The sequence below is a fragment of the Alexandromys fortis genome, unplaced genomic scaffold (assembly GCF_014885135.2).
Source record: "Alexandromys fortis isolate MF-2015 unplaced genomic scaffold, M_Fortis_MF-2015_v1.1 scaffold_206, whole genome shotgun sequence".
Taxonomy (NCBI): domain Eukaryota; kingdom Metazoa; phylum Chordata; class Mammalia; order Rodentia; family Cricetidae; genus Alexandromys; species Alexandromys fortis.
This window is the reverse complement of record NW_026068097.1, coordinates 2,543,037-2,560,012: the sequence shown is the minus strand read 5'-3', so window position 1 is coordinate 2,560,012 and position 16,976 is coordinate 2,543,037. Positions and strand designations below refer to the sequence as shown.

The 16,976-nt window shown below is 35.5% G+C and overlaps 1 pseudogene; it reads right to left on the bottom strand.

Annotated features, from left to right (window-relative positions):
• Window positions 1–15,696: 15,696 nt before the first annotated feature.
• Window positions 15,697–15,815, bottom strand: LOC126489411 (uncharacterized; annotated as a pseudogene).
• Window positions 15,816–16,976: the final 1,161 nt, after the last annotated feature.

Below are 16,976 nucleotides of genomic sequence, written 5' to 3'. Positions count from 1 at the left end.
TGACTGCTCTTTGGATTGGAGAGGGAGGGGGAGAGGAGTGGGGGAGGGGGAGAAGAGTGGGGGGAGGGGGAGAAAGTGGGGGGAGGGGGAGGGAAATGGGAGGCTGGGAGGAGGCGGAAATTTTTTTTTCCTATTCTCAATAAAAAAAAAAAAGAAGAAGATGAAGACAACAACAATGACAACAGCAGAAAACAGCACCAATGAAGTCAACTAGGCAAAAGAAAGAATAGCACCAGGAATGGAAAACAGGGTTGAGGAAATCACATAATCATCAATAAAAAATAAGAGCTACAACACCATTAAAGTGATCATAGAGAATTAATATTATCTTTTAAAAGTTTGGTAGAGACCTGGTATTATGGCATTATACTAAAACTAGATTACAAGAAAACTATAGACCAATATATCTAGATTTTTAAAAAATTCTCAATACTAGAAAACAATACCTAACAATGCACACAAATTGTACACGAGGTATACAAGATTGGTTCACCATTCAAAACCCATCAATGAGAGCCAGAAAAGTAGCTCTGCGGATAAAGTATTGACACATAAGCATTAGAAATGGAGTCTGGATCCTAATCCACTAAAGTCAGGGACAGAAGTATGCATCTATAATTGGGGTACTGGAGGTTCAGAGACAAGTAGATCCCTGCACTTCAATGGCCAGCCAGACTAGCAAAATCGATAAGCTCCGGGTTCATCTCTCTAGATGTCTATGTCAAAAAAAATAAGGTGGAAAGTGGCTAGGGAACACCTCCAGCATCAACCTCTAGCTTCCACATGCATGTACACCAAAGTGTGCACACCCATACATACCAACACTCACACCATATACACATACATCCACAAAAATACTACCTAAGTAATCAAATGTATCAAAAGACTAAAGAAAACCATGGCTAGATCAGCTAATAAAATATAATTGACAAAATTCAACATTCATTTATGAATAAAATTCTCACTGAAACATTTACTGAACTTTCTCCATTTGAAAAAGAAAATCAAAAAAAAAGCTACAACTAGCAAAAACTTAAGACATACTGGGACAATACAAAGTTGCCCTCTCTGACATTCTGACTTAACACCCTAAGAAATAAAAGAAAGACAGATTTGAAATGAATAAAGTAAACTGTCTTTACTCGCATATCACCTGAATGCCAAAGCAAAAGTCCTCAAAGAACCTACCATGAATGAATGAATGAACAAATAAATAAACAAACCTAGAACTAATGAGCAAATATAGAAAGGCTGCAAAATTCAAGGTTCACATGCAAAAGCAAATGTCTTCCCTCCACACAACAATTAGAATATAAAATTCATAAGACAACACTGTGGTTGGGGAAATGACACAGCCAGTAAAATGCTTGCCCCACAAGCATCAGGATCTAAATGTGATCTCCACAACCCAGAAAAAAGGGGCCAGACACCATGCCATGCATCTGTACTTCCAACACTGGAGGCAGAGAGGGGTATCTCTGGAGCTCACAGGGCCAGCCAGTCTAAACAAACCAATGAGTTCCAGGTTCAATAAGAACCTGTCTCAGAAAATTTGGTGGAAGCTAAGAATACTGGCACATGCCTTTAATTCCAACACTCAGGAGCAGAGACAAGGCGGATCTCTGACTTCAAGTCTAGTCTGATCTACAGAGTGGGTTACAAAACAGTCAGTGCTACACAGAAAAACACTGTCTCAAAAACGCCAAATATTAAAAAAAATGTTTAATTAGGTAGAAAGTGATTGAGAAAGACACACAATACTGACCTCAGGCTTCCCAAATACACAAACACCCATACACACAGAGAGCGAGAGAGGGAAAGAGCGCACAATACTGCTTTCTAAAAATAACACAGGTATAATCAAAAAAATGTACAGGATCTATATTGGAAACTTAAAAATCACTGAGGAAAAAATTTTAACTATTACATTATTAATGTATGGTGTATACTTATGTGTGTATATCTGTATGCATGCATGCCACCATGCACATGTAGAAATCAGAGAACAACTTGTAGAAGTTGATTCTCCTCATGGGTCCTGAGATCAAACTCAGGTTGTCAGTCTTGGTGGTAAGCACCTTTACTTGCTAAGTCATCTCACAGGCATGGAAAGAAATTTTCAAATTATAACTAAATAAATAAATAATTTGCTGATACTCACTGAGTACTTAATTATAAGAGAGACCACTGAACTATCTTCAGTAGGGCATGGACTTGCCTACTTTTACTTTTTTCATGAACACACCCTTAGCACGATGACTGAAAGCAGCCTGGGCTCAATAAATATTTCTTAATGAATAAATTAATTGTTTTGGATATACGAGGATAAATCCAGCATCAGATAGAAAGTTGGATTAAATTATTTCTAAAGTAAATTATTCTTAACATTCTCAGTCTATGTAATATCCAGTTAGTTCCTGACATACATTCCAATACACCATCTCAACTATAATTTACTGTCTACTATTACACAGCAGTTTGTTAAACCAAAATAATATGTAAAATAATAAAATGTATTTATGGCAGTCTATTTTGGACCAATACCAGTTGGGAAGTTATTAAAGGTCTTTTAAATAATATGGAGTTCATGGTTTTGTAAACTCAAGATGAATACATCCCACTTCAACATGCATATCCAAGAAAGCAGCACATTAAAAACAAACCTGTTTTAAAAGGAATTTCCTAATACTAAATCAGAATATAAAATCTGTCAAAGGTTTTTCATGTCTCTTTAGGATATGTTTTTAAAAATACAAGGTATTATAATCTAGACATAAACATTTTCATTTTCTAGAAATCTTAAAGGTACACAAAACTAAAGTGCTGTAAGAAGTCTGGTGTATGGGTATATGAGTGACTATATACATGAATGTGTGAGTGTGTTTCCCTCCCATCCTCCACTATTGTAATCTTAAAGGAACTCAATGAATATTTTGTCTACACTGACTCATGTATAGACACACCTACACAACCCCACTCCCCACACACCAACAGCAACTCTACCAATTCTGCTCGGTCAAACAGCTTTCAAATTTTACTTTAATTCAACACTCTTTTTGCTCAGTGAGCAATGATGATTCCCAAATTCATACCACACATGAATGCTTAGAGCTAAAATTTTCAGATACATACTAGAAACTGTATAACAGCATTCAACAAAGTGTATTTTCTTCCCAAAATAACAGTGCCAAAAGTATGAAATTGTAGTGCACACAATCTAATTTCCTTCTGTGCCAAATGTGGTTAACCTTCTTATGTGGTTAAATTGTGCAGTTTTCTGCACCTATTCATTTCCAATTGTCTCTTAAACAAAAATAGAAACATAAAAATTTAAGTGTGAGTCAAAACCATATACACTGGGAGAACTATTAGGCATAAAAACTACAGAATATCCTTTACAATTGTAGAAAAGGAGATAATCTTTTATAAGTAAGTGGACATGAATAATATGGAACATTTGCCAACCAAAGTCCTTCTGTGTTTTGAAGACTGAGCCAGTCCAGAAAAAAACTTCCATGACCCATTTATTAAATAATCCATACACTGCTTTAGAAGTTCCCAGGCAAAAGTTATACCAACTTGCATGCAAGTATATCTCTGACCCTGACAGGGTATCAAAAGAACTTTATTAATTTTACTCTAATGTATATCTATTTTTATTTGTCCAGTAATAACCAAACCTTTCTGAGGATAAACCTTCACTCAAATCAAACCACATTTTTTTTATAAAAATACACTGTAATATCAGGACTCAGAAGGCAGGAGTCCAAGGTCAGCCAAGGTTACATGAGCCCCTGTCTCAAAAATTAAAAAATATAACAATGGATGAAGAGGTACTCAGTTATTAAGTGATTGACTTATAAGCATGAAGACCTGAGTCTAATCTACAAAAACCTGTAAAAATGCCAAGCATGATGGTTTACACTAACAATCCAGTGCTAGGGAGACAGAGAAAGGAAGATTCCTGAAACTCACTGGCCAGCCAGAAATCAAAGTAGATGAGCAGTGTTTCTGAGGATAATGTGCAAGGTACCACTCATATACACACATACACAGAAAGAGAGAAAGAGAGAGAGTTCTTTCTGGCTCTCCTTTTTTACCAAGAACAAATGCCAAATATCCTTTAAGTATTTTATATTCTTGGTATTGTACAAAGCCAACCTTCCTCATTACTGGCCCACACCACATGGCTTTACTTCTAAAGCCCATCTTCTACAATTCTCCCCTTGTTTCAATTCCAGCTGTAACAATCCCCTTCCTTAGATTAAAACACAGCTGACAGACTTGCTCTGTACCATCACAATTCTTCTCTCTGGTATCTGTTTGGCCACCATTCTTAGCCCTCCATTAATTTCTCTGCTCAAACACTGTCTTCTAGAGAGATCTGCTCTGATTAGTTCATCTAACATGGTTTCCCACAAGCATCACCAGTCTTCCCTTTATCTTGCTCTACTTACTCTTCTTTTTCAGCATACTTTCTTCTAATATTTAACCTAGGTTTCTCTGTGGTTTTGGAGCCTGTCCTGGAACTAGCTCTTGTAGACCAGGCTGGTCTCAAACTCACAGAGATCTGCCTGCCTCTGCCTCCCGAGTGCTGGGATTCAAGGCGTGCGCCACCACCGCCCGGCAACCTAACTTATTTCTACATTGAGTCCACTGCTTATTACCTTTTTCTCTCATAGTATACTACATTGTCAAAGGAAGTTTGATGATTATTTTGTCAACTTGGTAACACTAAGAGCTAAGATTCTCAGAGCACACCTCTAAGTACATCTGTGATAATATTTCTAGAGACAATTTGATCATAAAGGTTCCATTAATTAATTCATATTATGATAGCATTATTGGAAGATGGTAAAATGTAGGTAATATGGCCTAGCTGGAAGAAGCAGGTCACTTGGGAATACATTCCTGGCCTCTTCATGTATCCCCCTCGCAAGAATTCTTGTCAACCAAGATGTTCCCCTCTCCACATATTCACACTGCCTTGATGTTTTGTCCCAGTGCATGGTGCTAAACAATGATCCAAACTAAAAAAAAACTCAACTTCATTAAGTTGTTTTCTCAGGCACTTTCGTCACTGCAATAAAAAAGTACTGAATTTAAAAAAAAAAGGTAAATACATCAAAGATACTCACTCACTAATGTAACCCAACCATAGAGAATATTTGACACACAGCAGTCACTAAAGTATATGCTACATAAATAAATGAATATATACCTAAGATTGAGTGAGTTCAGTTATTGAAAAATCTAATAGCCATCCAGAACCTTACAACCACATCAGAGTTTTGGCATTTTATTTTATTTTTCTATCAGTAGTGATGAATTTTCCTCATATAATCTTCTGTACAATAGGAGGTATAAACATAAAGAAACAAAATTATTCCCATTTGATATCAGGACACATGCATAATATTGAGCTTCTTTCCTAGCCATTAATGAACAGCCTGTGCTCATTCACCTTCTCCCTCCCAATCTCTATGAAAATATACCACTTATGAAAAAAAATCAAAAATGATAAATGAATAGTTGGTGCTTATATGGGATTATTTTTGAGATTTTATATAGCATTATTATAAAGGGATCCTTGTTTTTTAGCAATACAGACTAAAATAACTACAATAATAAAATTGCCTGATATTTTCTTCATATAACCTTGAGTAAAACAGAAGATAAACAAAGGATCAGTCAGCAGCTGATGGCAAGCACCTTAGCACCATCGCCTGCTAAGGGTGGTTAAAGGTTATGGGAATATTTATATCACTTCCCTAACTTTTTGTGTGCTTCTAAATTTGTCAAGCAGGTTTTAAAAAGATAAAATGAAGGTAATAATAATAATAATAACAACAACAAAACAAAGATTAGTTTAACCACACACACACACACAGGTGCACACACCCATGAGGCCAGAGAGATGGCTGAGTAATTAAGAGCACTGGCTGCTTTTCCAGAGGAATGGATTTGACCCCCAACACCCACAAGGCAGCTCATTCTAGTCCATGATGAGCTGAGAGACTTGATGCCTATTCTGACCTCCACAAGCATCAGGACACACGTGGTACATAGACATGCATGCAGACAAAACACTCATATACATATATATAAGACTAAAATAAAAAAATATATTCTCTTTAGCCTCTAGAATATTATATGACATCTAAATAAAATAAACTATGAAAGGACAAAAAATATCTTACAATTAAAGAATAGTTTCAGGGCTGGAGAGATGGCTCAGTGGTTAGGAGCACTGGCTGCTCTTCCAGAGGTCCTGAATTCAATTCCCAGCAACCACATGGTGGTTCACAACCATCTGTAATGAGATCTGGTGCCCTCTTCTGGTATGCAGACATACATGCAGACTGAGCACACATACCTAAAAAATACATAAATAAATAACTTAAAAGAACAGTTTCTGAAATTATCAGAATAATGGGTAACTATTAAGAAACAAAGACTGAGCCAGGCGGTGGTGGCACACACCTTTAATCCCAGCACTCGGAAGGCAGAGGCAGGCAAATCTCTGTGAGTTGGAGGTCAGCCTGGTCTACAAAGCGAGTTCCAGGACAGCCAAAGCTGTTACACAGAGAAACCCTATCTCAAAACTCGAGAAACAAAAAAAAAAAAAAAAAAACAATAAAGAAAGAAAAAAAGGAAGAGAGAGAAAGGGAGGGAGGGAGAGAAGGAGGGAGGGAAGGAGAGAGGGAAGGAGGGACGACAGGCAGACAGACTGAAACAGGTACTTTCCTTCTAAGGCAAACAAAAGTAATATGTGAAATGATGGCCTTCATGTAGCTATAATAAGACAATAGGAGATATTTATCTAGATAAGCAAAGGCACAGTGAATAAAGCACCTGACATGCAAGCTTGACAACCCAGATTAGATCCCAGAACCCACATAACACACTCTCTCTCTCTCTCTCTCTCTCTCTCTCTCTCTCTCTCTCTCTCTCTCTCTCTCTCTCTCTCTCTCTTCCTCCCTCCCTCCCTCCCTCCCTCTTTCCATAAAAGTGTGGACTTTGAAAGGTCACAAAGTTAAGGTCATGAGATCTAATGAATGCGATTAGCACCCATAGGGGAGTATGCTCCACAACTTTCATTCCTTTTCCATATAACCAGACTGCGTTATTCCCCTCCAGATAATATGCCAAAAATACCCCCTCATAGAAGCAGGTATCGCCCTCATGAGGCACCAAAGATTGATTTTAGACTTCCCAGCTTCCAGAACAGTAAGAAAAAGAATTTCCTAGTTTATAAATTCTCCAATTTCAGGTGTTTTGTACAGTGACATTATGTACTTAGTTTATTCAAAACATCAGTACAAAATGGGATTGTTCAATAAAATCAACTGTACAGGGAAAATAATTTATTTCCTACTCAAAATCCTATTTGAAACAAATTTCCAAAGAACTTTGGTCAGGTATGGTCCTAAATGGCTATCTCAGCTCTTAAGAGGCATAGACAGGAGCATGGGTCACAAGCTCAAGGTCAGCCCGGAACCAAAATAACAGTCTTTAGCTATTGTTAATTCCTTTCTTAAGTCTTAAGTAGATATCAGGAAATGATGAGTATTTCTAATAGCAGCATGGGAAAAAAACTATAAAGCAAAGAAAGAGAAAATATCAAAAAGAGACTAATAAATTATAATACAGAAAAATTTAAAAATTCTGCATATCAAATTGTAAGGAACAAAATTCAAAAACAAAAGTATTTAAACAGTTATATGTGACAAATTGGTAGTATCTTACCAATTAATTATGTAATGTGCTATTAATAGTAAAAAGAGTAATAGTCCAATCAAAATGAAATAAAGGATATAAAAGATGAATAACCAATAAACATACAATTTTCTAACAAGCATTCTATACTTTCCTCAGTGATGCAGGGATCAGGATGGAGGGGAGGTTTATTGAAGAACTCGAAGCCAGCTAACCTTTAGTGTTTACTTCCAAGAGCCACAGACTCTTATGCCTATTAACATTGTTTTCTTGACAAGAGTCAAGCAAAGAGTAACAGAAATAACCTCTCATCGAAGAATCTGAGGATAGTATGACATATATACATGAGGCCTACAAGAGGAAAAGCTATCAGGAAAGAGACTTTAAAAAAAATAACAACTTCATCTCAGAAGATGCTAAAGAAACCATAAAAGACATGCTTTGTGGTTATGGGGTAATTATAGATTAATGTGAATCATTATAATAAATAATAAATATTAAACTGGCAAATAACACAAAATACTAAGATAAAGTACAAAGTGCTAAATTCTATGCTTATTATTTATCTTTGAATATAGAAACTTATACCTGTAATATTTTGCTGTGCAAACAAAGTAAATTATAACCCTATACAAACCTTAACAGAAAATATTTAGATGAATAAAAAGGTCAAATTTTTTTTTTTTGAGACAGGGTTTCTCTGTGTAACAGGCATAACTGTCCTAGAACTAACTCTTGTAGACCAGGCTGGCCTCGAACTCATAGAGATCCACCTTCCTCAAAGGTCAAATTTCTATACAATTGAAAACTATATAGGAAATATACATCAGTATAAAATGTTTGTACTACTGTGAGCTGGTAAGGAAAATGGTCATATTCATCCTATAAAAAATAGTTTCTAATAAAATCTAATAAATCATATAAGAGATAGAGGATTATCGAAAAATATTTCACTGTTTCAAGTATCATCACAAAAGGGGGGGAAGAAAGATTGTATAGCTGTCATTAGTAGACACCTTCAGTGAAACAGTACTTACCAGACATGACAACAGCTTTACGTGCATGACACACAGAGAGGCTGTGACAGCATATAAAAAGACCTGCACAAAATCATGTCAGCCAAATTCCCAGCATGGACAGATGGGGAAGGGGTTTAAGTCCTACCACTTGGACTAATGTTAACAGGAGCTACTGTTAACTCAGGGTAACTGAAGGGAGCTAGAGCTGTTTGTTTTACAGGATTCAGTGACAGAGAGGCCACCCAAGCTCCACTCACTCATACAGGCAGCATTAAGTGAACTTAATCTAAAAAGGAAAAGAGAGAGAGCACATAAGGTTGGAAAAGAAAAGTAGTGGGCAGGATAGAAAAACTGGAAGGAAATACAGGGAGTGGATTTGATCAAAAAAAACGTATTATATGTATTAAGAAATTCTCAAACAATATAAATGTTAAGAAAAGAAATACTTAACTGAACAACATTCATTCTTATAGCAAAGTCATGCAAAATCATATTTTCCTAGCTTAACAAATTCCAAAATCAAATAAAAGTTAAACTTATATAGAAAGATACACTTAAGAATTTATTGAAACTGGGGTTGGAGAGATGGCTCAGCAGTTAAGAGCACTAGCTGCTCCTCCTGAGGACCTGAGTTCAATTCCCAGTAATCACATGGTGGCTCACAATCATCTATAATGAGATCTGGTGCCCTCATCTGGCCTGCAGGCAGACATGTAGGCAGAACACTGAATAAATAATAAATAAATCTTTTAAAGAAACTTATCAAAATTTATTGAAGATTCTGCAATTAGAATACATGCTAAACACCAATAGCTAAGGTAAGTAAATAATAATTAGATGATCTGCCACTGTAAAATGAAACTATAGCAAACTCCAAACTTCTAATGAGGAGTCAAAGGAAAACCAAAAATCACTTTTCTCAGGGTAAAGAAAAAATGAGAGCTAAGTTAATATATATGTCTTTCTACAAACACATACTCTAGAAGCAGGTATATAGCACATGACTTTAATCTCAGGACTTGAAAGATTAAGGCAGGAAGGTTACAAGTTTGAAGAAGCCAGCCTGGGCAACACACAAGACCTGGGAGAGGTGGGGAAGCTTCACTACCTAATGTTAGAGAGTGGTAAACAATTTTCTGAATCTACTAGAAATCTACTAGAAACCAACCAGTCGTACCTTTACAAAGGTAAATTTTATGGTATGTGAATTATATTAGTGACTAGGATGAGGGAGACAGCTCAGCAGTTAAGAGCTAAGTGGTTACAGTGGTTACAGAGGCTCACAACCATCTGTAACTCCAGTTCTTCTGACATTCATGAGCACATGGAATAAATATGTACATTCAGGCAAAACATTTATACACTCAAAATAACTCTTTAAAAATTAAAAATAAATATTAATTAGCACATGACCAATCTTCCAAAAGATAAAGAGAAACATAGGTTAAATGGCTACTATTCACCAGAAATGCAGTGGTTAGCAAGAATATGCTATCAAATCTAAGTTTCCGTGTATACCTAGTTTCTTTTCTCAAAAAAAAAATGAAAAACACAAAAGTACATATTTTGTCTCTGTGATAAACCATGACAGTTGAATATCTAAATGGACACACAAACCCTTTGCTAACATTCTTCATAAACACATCTCTACTAAATTAGAAAACTCTGTGAGAGCTGACTATATTTGAGATCTGATTTTTTTCATTGTTCATTTTGTTGTTGTTGTTGTTGTTGCTTGTTTTGTCTTTTTAATGTTGTACCCAGTACTGTTTAGTAAATTCTAAAAAAAGAATCCTCTTGAAGGAAAACTGTTCATCTTTTTACAAGCCTATGCTGGGAGTTGAACAATATGATCCCCACTGACAGCTTGCTCACAGCACACTATGAGAAGAATAATTCATTTAATATGATTATTTCCAGTTATAACTATTTTCCCACAAAGTAACTTCTGTTGAGTATATAGATCATACTTTTTTAACCATTTCCTCTAAGGAAATATGGGTGGTATTGACAAATACCACATTCTCTAATTTATGGGTTCTAAATAGTTTACATATCTAGATACATAAAATTATATATGTACAAAGGCATGAAGGAAGTAAATCTGTATGGGGTGTAGCAGACAGTGGGAAGGGTTAAAGGGGAAGGTTGGGGAATGGGAGGGAGTATACATGAAAATAGTCTTATGTGACATAGCCTAATAAAATTTAAAATGTTTCTAAAGTCACTTGCCAATTTCGAATAGGGATTTTGTGCTATAGGGGCAAGTTCACTTCAAGAAAGTCGACAGCTACCACTGTTCCATTATATGTGAAGGTCTAAAGATAACCTCCCATAAGCCAGGACAGAAGGCAGCCTGAGGAATTAAAATAGCATTTTGTTATCCTAAAAACAAGCCAATGTTGCTTTTACGTGGTTTTACAGAAATAAATAAAAGAACATAAAAAGTACACTGTACTATAAGTTTTATTTTTAAGTCTGTGAGATGTCTCAGCTGTTAGAGGTACTTCCTCACAGACCTAGACTCTTGAGTTTGATCCCTGGATCCCACAAGGTAGCAGGAGAGAACTCCTCAGAATTGTCTCTCCTTTCCATAACCTATATGTCTCACTGTATACACATACTCATTAAATTTTATATTTTATTTCATATTAAAACATTTTAAATAAATAAATGCTACCAGGTTGGTTTTAGCTTTAAAAAAAATAAATAAAAAAAGAAATCTGGTAAATGGAGAATGGTGACAGATCTAAGAGCTGTCAACAAGGTAATTCAACCTATGGGTCCTCTACAATCTGGAATACCTTTCTCTTCTCTATTACCAGAAGAAAGGCCTCTTATAGTTATTGATTTGAAAGATTGTTTTTTCACTATACCTTTACTAGAAAAGGATAGAGAAAAATTTGCCTTCACAGTGCCTACTTATAATAATTCTCAGCCTACTAGGAGATATCAATGGACTATCCTCCCACAGGGGATGCTCAATAGTTCCACATTGTGCCAATATTTTGTAAATCAGCCATTGGAAATAATTTGTAATCAATTTCCTAAGTCTATAATTCACCATTACATGAATGGCATTTTGTTATCTGATTCAAAGAAAGATACTTTAGAAAGGATATTTCAAGAAATAAAGAAAGTCTTGCCTAAATAGGGATTACAAATAGCTCCTTAAACCATTCAAAGAGGAGAGTCTGTTAATTACCTAGGTTACAAAATAGGTTTACAGAAAATTAGAACACAAAAGGCACAAATTAGGAGAGACTTGTTACAAACTCTTAATGACTTTCAAAGATTGTTAGGAGACATTTCCAGTCTATGACCAGCTGTTGGGAAAATACCTGATCTAATAGTTCATTTAAACAAAACCTTAGATGGTGATAAAGATTTGAATAGTCCCAGAAAGTTAACAGCTGAAGCAGAAAAGGAACTGACAATGGTTGAGGAAAAATCACAGGAGGCACATGTGGATAGGGTGAATCCAAATCTTAGTTCTATCTCAGTCATATTGCCTTCCAGAATTTCTCCTATGGGAATTTTAATGCAGAGGGAAGATATTATTTTAGAATGGATATTTATACCACATTAACCAAGTAAAAAATTAAAAACTTATATGGAAAAAGTCTCTGAATTAATTATAAAAGATAAACTGAGACTTTGTCAACTAGCAAGTATAGACCCAGCAGAAATTATAGTGCCTTTTACTACTGATGAAATAAAATAGGTATGAGAAGACAATGAACCATGGCAAAGAGCTTTTGCTAATTTTTTTTTTGGAGCAATTAATAGCAACTATCCCAAAAGTGATAGACTTAACCTCATAAAGAGAACTTCTTGGATTCTTCCTTGAATTGTACATGATGCACCAATAACTGGAGCCCGTACATTTTATACTGATGTAAATAAATCAGGGAAAGCAGGTTACTAATCAGAGAATTGAGTAAGGTGAAACAAAGCCCTTGTAATTCTGTCCAGAAGGCAGAATTATGTCATTCTTATGGTACTAAGAGATTTTAAAGAAACTCTTAATATAGTTACAGATTCACAATATGCAGAAAGAGTCAACTTGCATATTGAAACCACTGAATTTATACCAGATGATACAGAATTGACTTCATTGTTTATCCAGGTACAAGACATAATCAGGAATAGGCTTTGTTCTATGTACATAACACACATCTGATCCAATACGGGTCTGCCTGGTCCTCTAGCACAAGGTAATTCAGAAATTTATCAATTATTGATTGGAAGCGTGTTGCAGGCCTCAGAATTTCATAAAAACCATCACGTCAATAGCAAAGGTTTAAAGAAAGAGTTTTCTATTACATGGCAACAAGCTAAGGAGATTATAAAAAGATGTCCTACTTGTTCTTTCTATAATCAAACACTGTTGCCTGGAGGAAGTAACCCAAATGGTACTCAAAGGAATAAAATCTGGCAGATGGATGTGTTCCACTTTATGGAATTTGGTAAATTAAAATATGTATACTACACCATAGGTTTTCAATGGGCAACTGCCTTAAGCTCAGAAAAGGCTGATTTAGTAATCACACATTTATTGGAAGTTATGGTCATCATGGGTATACCTGCACAAATAAAGACAGACAATGGTCCAGCATATGTATCTAAGAAAATGAAACACTTCTTTGCTTATTATAATATAAAGCACATTACAGGTATATCAAATAATCCTACACTTCAGGCGGTTATAGAAAGGACAAATTGTACTATAAAGGATATGCTGAACAAACAGAAAGTGATGGAAAATATCCCCAGAAATAGATTGCATAATGCTTTATTAACCTTGAATTTTCTTAATGCTAATGAGAAAAGAACAACAGCAGTGGGAGAGGTATTGGATAATGGAAAAAACTTCTGAATTGAATCAACCAGTATATTTCAAGGATGTGTTGACCTCACAATGGAAACCAGGAGATGTACTACAATGGGGAAGGAGTTTCACTCTTGTTTCCACAGGAGAAGAAAAAATATGGATACCATCAAAATTAATGAAGATTCGCTTTGGAAAGGAGAAACCTCTTGAAAAAGAGAAATGATATCACAACCACAATGGTGACTATCATACAGGTGGTAAGCAAAAGTTCATAAGGGTTAGTGTAGGGTTATGTTCTTATCTTTGCAGGAAAATACACATCATCAAAAATTCAAGAGACCCTTGATGTTTGAACGCTGACAAAAGAAAAAATAACTATCCACTAAGAAGCATCTAGAAAACAGAATATGGTTTATGAATCCAGGTATGGGTTACACTTACATTTACACACACACGCATGCACACACACACACACGCACACACATACACACACACACACACACACACATATATATATATGTATAATATATTCAGCTGGTTTTGGAGTTGGACAATGGCTCTGTACTTCTCTAAATCCAAGCGTGTTGTTAAAAGAAACATTCAGAGTTTCTGTCTCATATCAGGAGCCATCTGGTGTGGGACAGAAGACTTTAGGAAAAATTTTTACTTTCTCCATGCCTTTTTTGTCTATATCATATTCTTCACTGAATGTATGTGTATATGTATGATGTTTAAATTTTTCATGATGAACAATAGATTTTTCTATAGATCCTTTTCCTGCAGTAATCTTTGAAGTTTCCAGGAATAAGATAGGGCCCCACAGCAACAACTCTACCTAGTTGAGATGACATCATGATACAGACAGCGCTACTATAAGACCACTTCTTTATTTGGCTACCAGCTGCTGAAATGGTGCACTTTCTCATGACATTCTGGCCAGGACTCAAATAAGAACTTTGAAACAAACAAACAAAAAAAGAAACCTATCTATCGACTGCTTGGAAATTATTTCCAACTATACTAGACAGTAATTTTGAAACTTAACCATCACTTTAATTTTGCAGGATCCCATTAAGAGAACATTACCCCCATGACAGCGGGAAGTAATTCTAGAAGATGATGCCCCAATTCCCAAAAAGTTTGTCCATAAGGTTGGGAACATTGTTTATGAGTTATTGATTATTACTTGTATTAGATAGAGGGTTATGGTGAAAACTATGTTTGTTTTTAAAAAGGGGCAGGATAGTAATAGTGGGTAATAGAACTATTTTTCATGGATAATTTATGTTGGTATAATTTTTGTATATTGATATAAGTTCAAATTATATGTTACTTTTGTTTATTTGTTTATTTGTACACCTATACAAAATTATTTTGTCAGATTGTATATATGTATGTTATTATCTCTGTTTAGGACATTTTGTACATTAATACAACTTTTAGGATATATTTTCATATTGAATTATGTATTACTCCTACTTAGATAGATACTTATATATTATTTACATTTTGAGGTCATTGTCCTCATATGTTGAACATTTATTTACAGGTTGCACATTTGTTTACAGGTTATTTAATATTTTGACATGAAGTTTAAGTCAACTTATAACTGAGTTATACAGGTATTAATTATTATAGGTCAATTGTTCATGCTTGCTGTACATAGGGTTAGATCAATTAGATTCTTTAGATTCATAGAGATTATATTCTGTCTAGATAGGTAATCTTCAACTACTTCAAGGTTCTGTGGAACATGGCATTTAAATATCTTAGGGTTCTGTTGACATGAGTCATGACTGCTTCTGACAGCACCGATCTATTCTCGAGAGAATGTTGAGCACCAAAGACACTCTTTGAGTCCTCTCTTCTAGCCTCCTCCCCTCCCTTATCTCTTTCCTCATCCCAGGATCCCTCATTTCATTCTAATTTCATATCTAATTTATTTCCACCTTTTTCTCTTCCCCCATTCTCCCAAGAGTTCTTTTTCCTTCTCACATTTGCCTTTTTGTATCATGACATCTACCACATATACACACATGTAAAAAATAAAATGTACAAGTCACATATAAAGAAGACAAATAATGTTTATTTTTCAGAGTCTGGGTTATTTAGCTTCATATAATATTAAAGTAGTAATTAGCAATCATAAACTAGGTGATCAGGTCTTAATCATATGTATCGTGTTGGGTTTGTATACCTCTTCTTTGTCAGAGGTGGTATTAATCTTTCATTTCATACAATATGGGTATGCTATCCATATGTTGTTATCTGTATCTATCACTATATCATAGGATACAAATCATCAAGTTCTTGTCCATTTATACCAAAGTAGCCTGCTTTCCATTTTCCAAAAACATGTTCTCTGTTTCCATATGAGACTTCATCAGAAGGCGTTCAACATTATATTCATTATATAATGTATATTCTCTTAGATAACAGAATTTCAATAAGTTTTTCTCTTTTTACCAAAATAATTTAAATTTCTGTCACTTTAAGAAAATAATCTTTTTCTAGCATATATCTCATAACTCTTCTAGTTTTTACTTACCATCTGGTATGGGAGGTTCTTCTGTCTATGTGTTGTTTTTATTGGTGAATGAATAAATAACTAGCTTGGCCTTTAGCATGGGAGGAGGAAGGCAGAGTTAGAGAGAAACCATGGAGCTGCCAGAGACAGATGCTGTGAACTTTACCCAGTAAGCTAGCAGGGCAGCTGGGATGAACAAGCAGGCCCTCCTCCTACAATTGGCACTCCAACATGGTCAACTAACTTCATGGTAAAACCTGAGAAAGCTTGAAAAGGAATTCTAGAAAAAAAAATACAGAGTTTAACAAAGCTTTTTACTCTTTGCTGGTGTTGTGCCACAGCTCCTTTAAGAGATATTTTCCTGACCCAGCAGCAGAAAAAAATGCCATGCTGTTTTGAAATGCAGGCTTTCTGTGCCAGGCTGTCAGCGCAACCTTTGACTCAGGAAGGAGGTCCGGATACAGAGCATTTGAATTGGGTTTGTGAGCAAAGTGCTGTGGCTTGCTTGATGGAAATGTGGACTCTCTGTGGGCCTAGAAGTGGAGTGATGCACACAGCTCAGAGGCACTAGCAGCTCAGAGGCTCAAGAGGCTCCACCATTGCTGGACTTGGTGGGGTAGGTAGGCACTATCATATTTGACCTAGCAATAACACAACTTAAGTTTTTAAGAAGTGCTTAGCATCTTAAAAAACATTCCTAGGCAGAAAACAAATTTAGATTCACAATAGGACAAATTCAGACATAAAAGAACTCTAAATGAGTCATAGTGTTGGATAAATGTACATAGTCTTGGGAGAGAGAAGAAGAAGAAGAAGAAGAAGAAGAAGAAGAAGAAGAAGAAGAAGAAGAAGAAGAAGAAGAAGAAGAAGAAGAAGA